Source organism: Cryptotermes secundus, unplaced genomic scaffold, assembly GCF_002891405.2.
Source record: "Cryptotermes secundus unplaced genomic scaffold, Csec_1.0 scaffold1991, whole genome shotgun sequence".
In the NCBI taxonomy this organism is placed as follows: domain Eukaryota; kingdom Metazoa; phylum Arthropoda; class Insecta; order Blattodea; family Kalotermitidae; genus Cryptotermes; species Cryptotermes secundus.
In genome coordinates, this window is record NW_019743182.1 from 226,388 (window position 1) to 237,084 (window position 10,697).

Below are 10,697 nucleotides of genomic sequence, written 5' to 3' on the forward strand. Positions count from 1 at the left end.
AGGCAGGCAGCAGGCAGGCAGGCAGGCAGGCAGGCAGGTATATTAGATAGAGACGGATGGATGGATCGCAAATAATTTGACAAGCATTTCTGATTCTTTCTGCGGAACGCGTCCAGTAAGTGTAGACTGCGTTGAACGGACTGGATTTATCTGGCTCAGGATAGGGTCCAGTGGCAGGTTCTTGTGAACACGGTAATTATCCTTCGGGCTCCATAAAGTTTTAGGAAATTCTTGAGTAGCTGAGCGACTGGCGGCTTCCCAAGAAGGACACGACTCCAAGGAATTAGTTCTGCGCACTTTTATAACCTTGTTTGTATGGCTGACCATTTGCGGAGCGACACAAACACGTGATCACTATATTCAGAGTTGGCCACGAAAAGAGGGTCCCTTTTGTGTGAAGGAAATAAATCACAGTCCAGACAATAATGGCTCTTGGTATTGTCCAGCTATGAGGTCAGTGGAAGGGCTGTGAAGGGCTCTGATAGACAATTTGATTTGGGGGAGGGGGGGCGTTTGCAACGAAAAGCTGCAAAATGCTCATATTAACTTCGCCAAGTCCACATGTATTTCTGTCCACAATTAACAATTTGAGAACCCCTTAGTGAATCTTCGTTAAATTTAATATTTTGGGGGTTTCGCTGAAATCTATAGACACGGTCCAGTTTAGTTAAAAGTAAAAAAAAAATGTGAATTTGTCCCTGTGTTTAATTAATTAAACATCAAGCCATGGAGACATGGGGAATAGAGATGTAGTTTAATGATTCTTGACCTCAGCACTAGATGAAGGTGATCTATCAGCCATGTCCTAGCCGCTTTACCCCCGGGGAAAGAGCCCCCGTTGTATAGGAACTTGGTGGGCCCCAGAGTCTGTCTGGGTACTCATAGGATGGTAATTAAGACCTACACGTGTTTCTACACGGGTTACAAGCGAAACTTGCCAACATTTATAGAAGCGAAAAATGTTTCGAACAGAAGCTATAGACAAATGTTACAGACATATTTTATGCTCAGTAAAATTATCCCCACGAATCTTACAATTTTGACGTAAGTAAACTAAAGGGACCAAACGCGCAAGAATTGTTACTCTGTATGAGCATTTCTTCTGTTTAACGAGACTGTCAGAACTGCAGAGGTTATGCAGAATAGGATCGAATAGAAAGCTCATAAATTACTCGCAGGTGAGAATTTAAAATGAGAGAGTAACAGCGTATTTAAAAGTACTGTCACAGTGATGCGGACAGACTGAGTAATACCACGAACACTCCTTCAGTTTAGCCTTAACCTGGTAATATTATATTTCAGCATCCCGTTGCATTGCTGCATCGTCCTTATTATCAAAGTATCCGTCAGTAATGCAACAATTTAAAAGACATTAAGAATATGTTTCACACTAAAAACGTATTTCAACACATTTTGATGTTGTTAAAATCATTACATGTCAGTAGGACATTAAAAACACATTCTATACGTTAAAAGTGATTATCCAATTTCTCTAAAATGTCTTTAGTCATATATTTGTTTTAGTTTTCGACATGTTTCGGCTACATGGGCCATCATCAGGTAATTTCCCTTCTGTTGGGGAGACCACTGCACTGTATGCTTGTTCGCTGTGCTTCCATGCACGTCAACATTTAGCGCCATATCATGATCAGAATGCCGTCATTGCACTCTGTTGCGGCTGTCGTAGTTTTTGTGTGTTGCATGTGTCATTAGAGCTGTCTGCCTGTCGCTTCACCCCCGGTTCCCATTGGATAGGAGGCTGGGTGGGCCCCAGAGCCGGCCTGGACGCCGCGTAGAAGAGAAAACTCTTGACCCTACCGGGACTCGGCCCTCCAGCCCGTAGCCAGTCGCTATACCGACCGCGCTATCTCCCGGCTTAATCATTTTCTTTTACACGTTTTAATTTTATAAGGAGCAGATGACCTTAGAAACTGAGGCGCCTCTGGAAGGTAATCAGTAGGCGAATTCGCTATGCCAGAATCTTTACGACTACTGTTTTAACAAATGTACACGTACTTGTTTAATGCCAGCTCCTATGTACATTCGTATAAACAATATGGCAGTTATAACAAAGGTCGTTCGTTACGCGCATTCAATAAGGACCATCAGTGTTCATTCTTTGCAGATGTCTTTATACTATTCCAGCACGCAATGGAACGCGCCATTGTTGATGCAGATGTTGCAGAAGGCTGTGTATTGTTGCGTAGGTTACCTAAAAATGCTGCCAACTGCAGACTTGTGACTATAATTATAAACGGTGAACTTCTTGTGGTTCAGAATAACTCATTTTGAACATAATTTATGACTCATATTTTGTTTGAAATGCATTAACATTCCTAAAGACCTCAGCGTAAATTATACATTAATAAATGTACAGCCCATGCTGTAACCTCTGTGTGCAGTCTCTGAGCTGTGGATTTCTTTGAACTGAAAAATATGCTACGCTCATATGTAGATACATTGCTTAGATCCAGAAGTTGTGAAACGGCTGTGGGATATTGAATAATAAAAAAAGGTAAAGCTATCCCTGTAACAGGCCGTGGAGGCCAATAGGGTTGTAAGACGTCGAGGCTCCCACATTTTCTAGAAAATCGGCTCATAGGTGGCGGTGAGGTTGTCAGCCTTACGCGCCGGCCGCACCTTTTGCCCCCAGGAAGATTCCTAGTACTCGTTTCTGTTAGACGCTGAGTCGAACCCAGGGCCATAGTGCGGCTGGAAGGATTAGATCAGTTGAAAAATCCAGTGATCTCATCGGTAATCGAACCAGCGACGTATAAAAGTACAGAACACAGGGAATGCATGGTTTCTACCAGGATGATTTTCAGATGGGTGAAGGGGAAACCAGTTTGCCGGGGNGTTGATAGAAAATGTTCGTACAGACCTATGCTTAAGTTTCTCTACTTTTGATATATTGTATATATTTTTTTCCCAGTTTTTTCCAAACTATATATAAAGGGGTACGCGGTAGCGTAGTTGGTTAAGGCACTGTACTACAACCCAGAAGGTCGCGAGATCGAATCCCGATGAGGCTATTGAATTTTTTCAGTTGACTTAATCCTTCCAGCCGCACTGTGTCCCTGGGGTTGACTCAGCCTCTAACATAAATGAGTACCAGGAATCTTCATGGGAGTAAAAGCCGGCCGGCGCGTAAGGCTGACAACTTCACCGCCATCTGTGAGCCTGTTGTCTAGAAAATGTGGGAGCCTCGACGTCTCACGAAAGTATGGGCCTTCAAGGCCTTTTACAAGGATAACTTTACCGTAGATTACAAATGGTTTCGAAACACTGAATATGCCTAAATAGAATCAAAGGCGTATTTAGTATTTTTAACGCAACTTTGCAGTGCGCCATTTTCTTCAAATGCTAACAACACTAAGAGGTAAATTGTTAAACATTTTGATAGCAGCAAGAAGTGCATTTATTTGGAAGCAAATACGAGTTAGGTTGACAACTGACTTTACGAAGGTGATTCTTACCGCTTGTATTAACATCATGCATCAAGGAATTTGTCTGAAAATGCTGCTAGTTATTCGCGATATAGTTTACGAATGCAAATATTTATATTCACATGGATGAGGTGAAAATGCCAACCCCCCCACACGAGAGATATCCGGAAAGTAAAGATACAAGTTCAGTAACAAATGAATTTTTTTTTTTTTTTNTGTTATGAACAGGCAAAACATGGCAAAATGGCGTGAATTTGAAGCAGGAAGAAGTGATGCTCATCATGAAGGCCATCCATTGTTACTGATAAAAACATTCGTGCTGTCAGACATTTAAGTATCCATGAACTTCATCAAGAGTACTTCTTTTGGCTTATTTTGGACTTCACCCATCGTCTGGTATATAAAAGACAAAAAAAAACCCACGACGTTTCGGAGACTGGATCTGTCTCCGTCTTCAGGTGGATAGGGAAGGATAAACCTACTCAGTTGGGCCCCTTAGAAAGAGCTAGTCTCAATCACAATCACTAGCTCTTTCTAAGGGGCCCAACAGTAGGTTTATCCTTCCCTATCCACCTGAAGACGGAGACAGATCCAGTCTCGAAACGTCGTGTTTTTTTTGTCTTTTATATACCAGACGATGGGTGAAGTCCAAAATAAGCCAAAAGAAGTACAGTATACACCATCGTCAGAATCCTTTCAAGTCTACCTTCATCAACAATGTCCAGAAGTGCCAAGAACAGTCTCCATGGCCAAGAGAGCAGGTGGGAGATTTCTACGGCGTTGCAATAAAAAAATCTCGTTCCCAGGCTCACTACGTGCACTGCGATTCATAGTGACTGTGTTGAAAAGTAAATAAAGTTGCGTTGTAAATGTGCTATAACTGAATCCCTCAAAACAATGCTTTACAAATATTTTCTGGACTTTGTATCTGTACTTTCCGGATATATTTTGTAATTAATTATACTTCCATATGAAATACTACAATACTGAACTCAAGAGTTCACCGCAAGGTTTGTAATTTGCAATACGTACAGACTATATCTCTTAGTGGAGGTATAGCTGCACAGATATTTAACGTCGGATGTAAATGGAGGTCAGTGATCAACTGCTTGGCCGGTGGCTCAGCGTCCAGGCAAGGAACCCACGGTATCCATTATATTGGAGGTTAAGTGAGCTCCAGCGCAAGTCTCGACGCTCTGATGAAGAGAAGAAACTCTTTGCCCCTGTTGCTACATGGCGTTAAGCGGCCTCCGTAGTCTAGGAGTAACGTTCCCACCTCATGACTCAAGGTACGCGAGTTCAAACCCGGCGGAGGTCGTGGAAATTTTAAGGGCGGAAAAATTCGGGGAACAAGTCCTCCGGGAGGGACTTTAAGCCGTGGGTCCCGTGTCGTAGATTTACGGCAAGTAAAAGATCCTCATGTCTCTAGGAGACCTCTGAGCAAAATTAGGCAAAGTTTCGCGCCCAAGTAGTTTCCAATGCCTCTGGTAGATGGGGAAGTTATCGGGTATCACAGCCAGCCTTGCTGGCTGAACGGGGCTGATAGCGAGCACCAGTACCGGCAGGGTATGGCGACTGGTAGAATATCAAAGGGGGACGTACAATAGACTATTAGTTGCGGTGCATGGGGAAACCCACCCCCTCCAGTAATAATAATAATAAATACACGGCGTTATATGCCAGAAGACAGTAATCTTAGTAATCTTCATATTAAACCTCAAATCTTACAATTCACAACAAGTACACATAATGAACATGAAAGGAAAAGAGATGTTCGAAGAGCAAAACAGAGACGGAGTTTCGTCAAGCGTCGTGAAGACTCAATCCTTGTTAGTACAGAACAAGATGATTTACTTAAATATACGATTTAATTCTATTTAATTGTCTTGGAAACCGTGAGGCATGTGCTTTACTTTTCACTACGAATTTTCGCTAGACCGGAGCCGCTACTTTTCCATTCAAGTAGCTCCTCAGTTATCCTTACGAGGCTGAGTGGACCCCGTTCCAGACCCACAACTTTCCAGAAAATCTGATAGCGCCAGGAAACGAACCCAGACCTCTGGACCTGTAGCCAGGAGCTCTGACCACTAAACGACGTTGGCACTAACTTCGCCGACAAGCGGCGATCGCTCGGTCGGTATAGATAGCTTGAGGACTAAAGCCACGGGGTTTGTTTCTTGTTTTTAAGAAATTTTTCGCATAGATAAATGTGTAGCGAATAAATAATTAAATAGAAATTTCATCGTTATTTCAGCAACTCGTTTTAACTTCCACGTTTTGTAAAAACTAACGGGATGACCTTATAAAACAAACGTTCTTAAAGAAGTGAATTAATAAAATGTAAGGCACCGAGCTTGTTGACATAGCGTAAAGCTCTAATTTTTTCTCAGTACATCTAGACAAATTCCAGGATAGCGCCTTTATTTGGCCACGACCACTGCCTTCATTTTTGTACGTCATTTTACTACTGTCAATATCGAGCCTATATTGAATCTAATGGGAGGATAAGTTGGGAAGGCTTTGGAAAGAACCGGTTGTGACGTAATGAATGTACAGTTCCATCGTCTGGCGGAAGTAGTGCAATCACGGAAAATCCCAGTCAAAGATAGCCGGTGTCCCTGCCGAGGTTCGAACCGAGCACTTCCCAAATTATGGTTTACAGCGTTACCACTATGGCGCCCCATTCGGTCGCTTCATTCAAAATCCTTTCCAATTCGCACATAATTTTACCATACGATGCTATATGGCCTGAGATAAATTATCAACAGCACCAGAATAGAATTAATAATTATAATAATTAATGGAAGATAAAAACGTAAATGGTTGAGATGTTTAACTGTTTGATGCCGGTATGTTCGTATAATAATAGTCAACACACTACGGACGCGTGATCAGCATCAGGAGGCTTGCGTAAAGCAGGTTGTGTTTCGATCTTTCATAGAACCAGTTAGTTTAACAGGTTAGAACTGGTTGGGACTGTGCTTTCAGCCCGAGGGCGGCGCAGTTCACCTTGAGCTAAGCTGAACTGACCGTGTGTTCGCTTTGCTGGAATGACTCAATCGGGCGACAAGAGTCGATTTTGCATGCCTGTTTAACTTTCGAGGTCTGGAACGAATAACGAAAACTTGTAAGCACATACATGTATGTTTTACCGATAATATCTTTGAGGGTGCGCCATGCCAAGAACAGGCGACTTTACGAAAGGAAAATTTTGTGTATACAAGTAGATTTGCGGTATTGAGATTTTGGTTCTCAGCCCATGCGTAAAATAGAATCATAATAACTTTCAGTGATGATAAAACGACCTACGTCGCTATATGAATACGATAGGCCGCGCCATAGCTCAAGCGGTTAGTCGCTGGCTTCCCACCGCGGCGGCCCGGGTTCGATCCCGGGTCTGGTTAAGTAGGATTTGTGGTGAACAAAGTGGCGCTGGGGCAGGTTTTCTCCGAGTACTTCCGTTTCCCCTTCCAATCTTCATTCCACCAATTGCTCCACAATCACCCTCACCTATCATCTGGGGCTGGTACAATAGGCCAGGAGTGGCCGCAGTACAAGGGGCTTAGTCCCACCCCACTAGCAATAAAATAAGTATATGAATATGATGCGTCTTCGAAGACGTTTATAGTCAGACTTTTTTTTTTTCATTCTTGTCTTTCCTTTTCACCATGGTGATACGCAGCTGTCTGTTGTAAAAACTAACTTCATGGAGCCGAGTCCTTCAGAAGCCAACAGTCGCTCAGCTACTCAAGAATTTTTCCATTAAAACACACCAAAAGTCACGGTCCCTTGGGCAGCGTTCCTGCTTCGTATTCGAGAGGTCCTGGCTTCAAATCTTGACCTTGAGACCTGCCTGTCTAATTGGCGTTCAGGTTTATGGTGTTTTCCTTCCGTTCTTCCAAGCGGGTGTCGGGATTCTATCATAGATTCGGCCACCACCACTTCCATCCTTGTCCTTTCCAATTTATTAATCACCAATCAACATATCATTCGACGCTATATGGCCTAAGGCACTGAGAGCGTCGTTAAATAAACCATATATATATATATATAGGCCCATAAATGAATGTGTGTAAAACAGGTGAAGCTATTTCTGTAACAGGCGTTGGAGGCCCGTAGGGTTGTGAGACGTCGAGACTCCCACATTTTTTAGACAGTCGGTTCAAAGATGGCGGTAAGGTTGTCAACCTTACGCGTGGGACGTGTTTTACCCCCAGGAAGATTCCTGGTACTCATTTCTGTTAGAGGCTGTAGCGGAGAAATAACCAATGCTGTTAAAGCGGGGCTAATTTTGTTGTGTTGCTCTTTCTTATTCACGTTTGTAAAAGGATTTGTTTAAAGGTTTATTTTCGCCAAAGAATTTGCACAACGCCGCCATTGACGTATCTCATTTACATCTCCATATTCCCATAAACAATACTGACATCAATAACAAGTTTTGTTTGAAATTGTTTGCGATGAGATTAATATTTAATGATATTGTTACCTGTATACCCATTGATAGGCAACGGGTCGGTAAACACATTCCTGCAACAGAAGCGCTCAACAATAGGATATCCATTAAACACGCATTCATGACAACAGAAGATGGTGTTTTCCGTGGGGTCCTTGCACTGTGTTTATAAGAAGTGTTTGGCAGGACAGGAGTAGTACCTCCGTGTAGGGTCGTGGTCGAATAGCTCCATCTTGACCCTACGAGTCGTAGGAGGCGGCGAAAAGGGAAGTCTCAAATCTGAGACAGTGAAATATGGTCTCGAGTCCCAAGGGACTCGGACCGAGAAAGAATGCGCTGTCAAGGGCCAGCAGCGTATACAAAAGACAGACCCATCCTTTCGTCAGAGAGAGCGCCCCACAAAAACAAGACCGAAACTGTCAAATAGTAATAAATATCTGGATGATTGAATTTATTGACCACTTATACCACACGACTCGTAACTACAAGTAATTACAGAGTCACCGCTAATCCACAGACTCTGCAGTTCGCTACAGCACACACTAATTCTTCTATGTCTTCACTATGTGCTGCCTGGTACGGATTTCACAACATTGTACACGTATATTCCTCCGCACTCTATTGCCCCAGTTGTCTCCCCTATAACTACTTCGCACGGACAAAACAGAAAACACCGCTTTTAACAATAACCCAATTGTTGTGGACGCGTTTCTTATAAACGGATTGTGTAACTTGGTTGTTGTATTGTTGCATGTGCGTTCGTTTCCGCGTGAAAGTGATTACCGAGCCGTTGCCTAGCAATGTACGTCCCTCTTCCTGCATTATTCCGGCCCTCAAACGTCATGTCACAGTATTAAAGCTGGGTGTTTAAACTAATTTTTCCGAATTATGGTTTATTTGATGATTCTGTCGCAACAGACATTTATTTGGGGGGACTTGGGGACACATCGAAATACCTCAGGCAGGAAAACCGATCTCCTGTCCAAGATTTTAACCCTGGACGTAAGCAATAAGGAGCATGAATGCTACCTGCTCGACCGTTTGATAATATATTTGCAGGGGCGGTGATGGGGGCGGGCAAAGTTAGTGACAGCACGGCAGAAAATAATAATGGAGCCACGTCGATCAGCCCAAACATGACAAGAATGTTCGGACAACACAAGTAAGAACGTCTTGACTTGAGCTTATGACCGCGCTGAACAAGCGGGGGCGGGAAGGGGGGACATATCCTCAGGCAATTTCTGGTCATTCAAGGTGTCCCTAGTATGCTGGGAAAAGAAGCGCCAATCATGTTTCTTCTTGTTCTGGGCAGTTTCGAGCGGATATCTTGATTCATTTACCTGTTGCGAAGTTAAATAATGTTTTCTTATGCAATTATTCGAAGTGGGAATGATTGAAACATCTCGGAACTTCTTCGAACAGTCTTTTTTTGTGGTTTCAGCCTAACACACGTAAATTTCCAGCATTTTAGAACTGTTCTTTCAAGAGTATTATCTTCTCGGTTATGTAGCCCGATAGAAATTCACTGACGTTTCGGAGGAACATGCCACCTCGTTATTCAGGATCAAAGAGTAATCGAAAAAAAAAAACAAGTAGCAAGCAAACTGCTACCAGACTACACGGCGTCACACTTCCCATTCAACGCTGTGAGAACCTCATACCCAGCGCGCTCGGAACTTTGTTGCAGTATGTATTCAGCTGGCATTTTCTATTTATGAATTTACTTATGTACGGAATTATTTTGTTCGGTTTATTATTTTATTTAATTCTAATTTATGTTTAACGCATAAAATTTGTGACCAGCGGTGAGGAAAAGTTAGATACATGTGTGTTTTTGCCTGCCATTGGTGGCAGCATATACAAGTATTAGGGTGACGAGACTGTGTAGCTGTGCTCGTATGAAGTAGGTGGCAACAGTTAAAGAGAGGAAACGTTTATAATTGTTACGCTGGCCACAACTGTTAGGCGTGTTTCATGACATAGTCCGTTAATTCCTAGGAGGGACCTTGATTGTTTCTTGCTCTTCACGAAGGTCACAGTGATTTTTAATTTTTGAAATACTGTTGTGTATTTGTTAAGAGCGGTGTTCAATCTTATTGGTCTAAAGTAAAGGCAATATTGAATTTGTGACGAACAATCCAGAATTGAGTGGAACACTTCTTAAATTGTAGCCGCGATAGCGTAGTCGGTATAGCGAGTAGCTACGGGCTCGACGACCAAGACGTCGGAGTTCGAGACCCGGTAAAGTCAAGAATTTTCTCTTCTCCACGTCGTCCCGACCTGTTGTGGTGTCCACCCAACCTCCTATCCAATGGGTATCGGGGGTTCTTTCCGTGAGGTAAAGCTGCCGGAGCATGAAGCTGACCACTCACCTCCGAATAGTGTTGAGGTTAAGAAAATGTGGATCTATAAACCCAGTCTCCCATACGCCTTCATGGTGTAGTGCTTAATTAGTTAAGCACAGGGACAACTTTACCTTATACACTTCTTAAGTTCTCGAAACGTAATGAAGATGCAAGTTTCAGTCGTATAATAATGATGTGATGATAGAGAAAACTGAAATGGAGAGCTCACGGAGATTATTTGAATCTTCCAATGGTGTAAAGTTATCCCTGTAACAGGCCGCGAAGCCTCATAGATTTGTGAGACGTCGAGGCTCCCAAGGTTTCTCTAGACATACGGCGGTGAAGTTGTCAGCTTTACGCGCCGGCCAGCCCGCCATTTGTCCCCAGGAAGATTCCTGAGAGGTTGAGTCGACCCCAACTATGCTACAAACCGGAAGGTCGCGGGTTTGATCT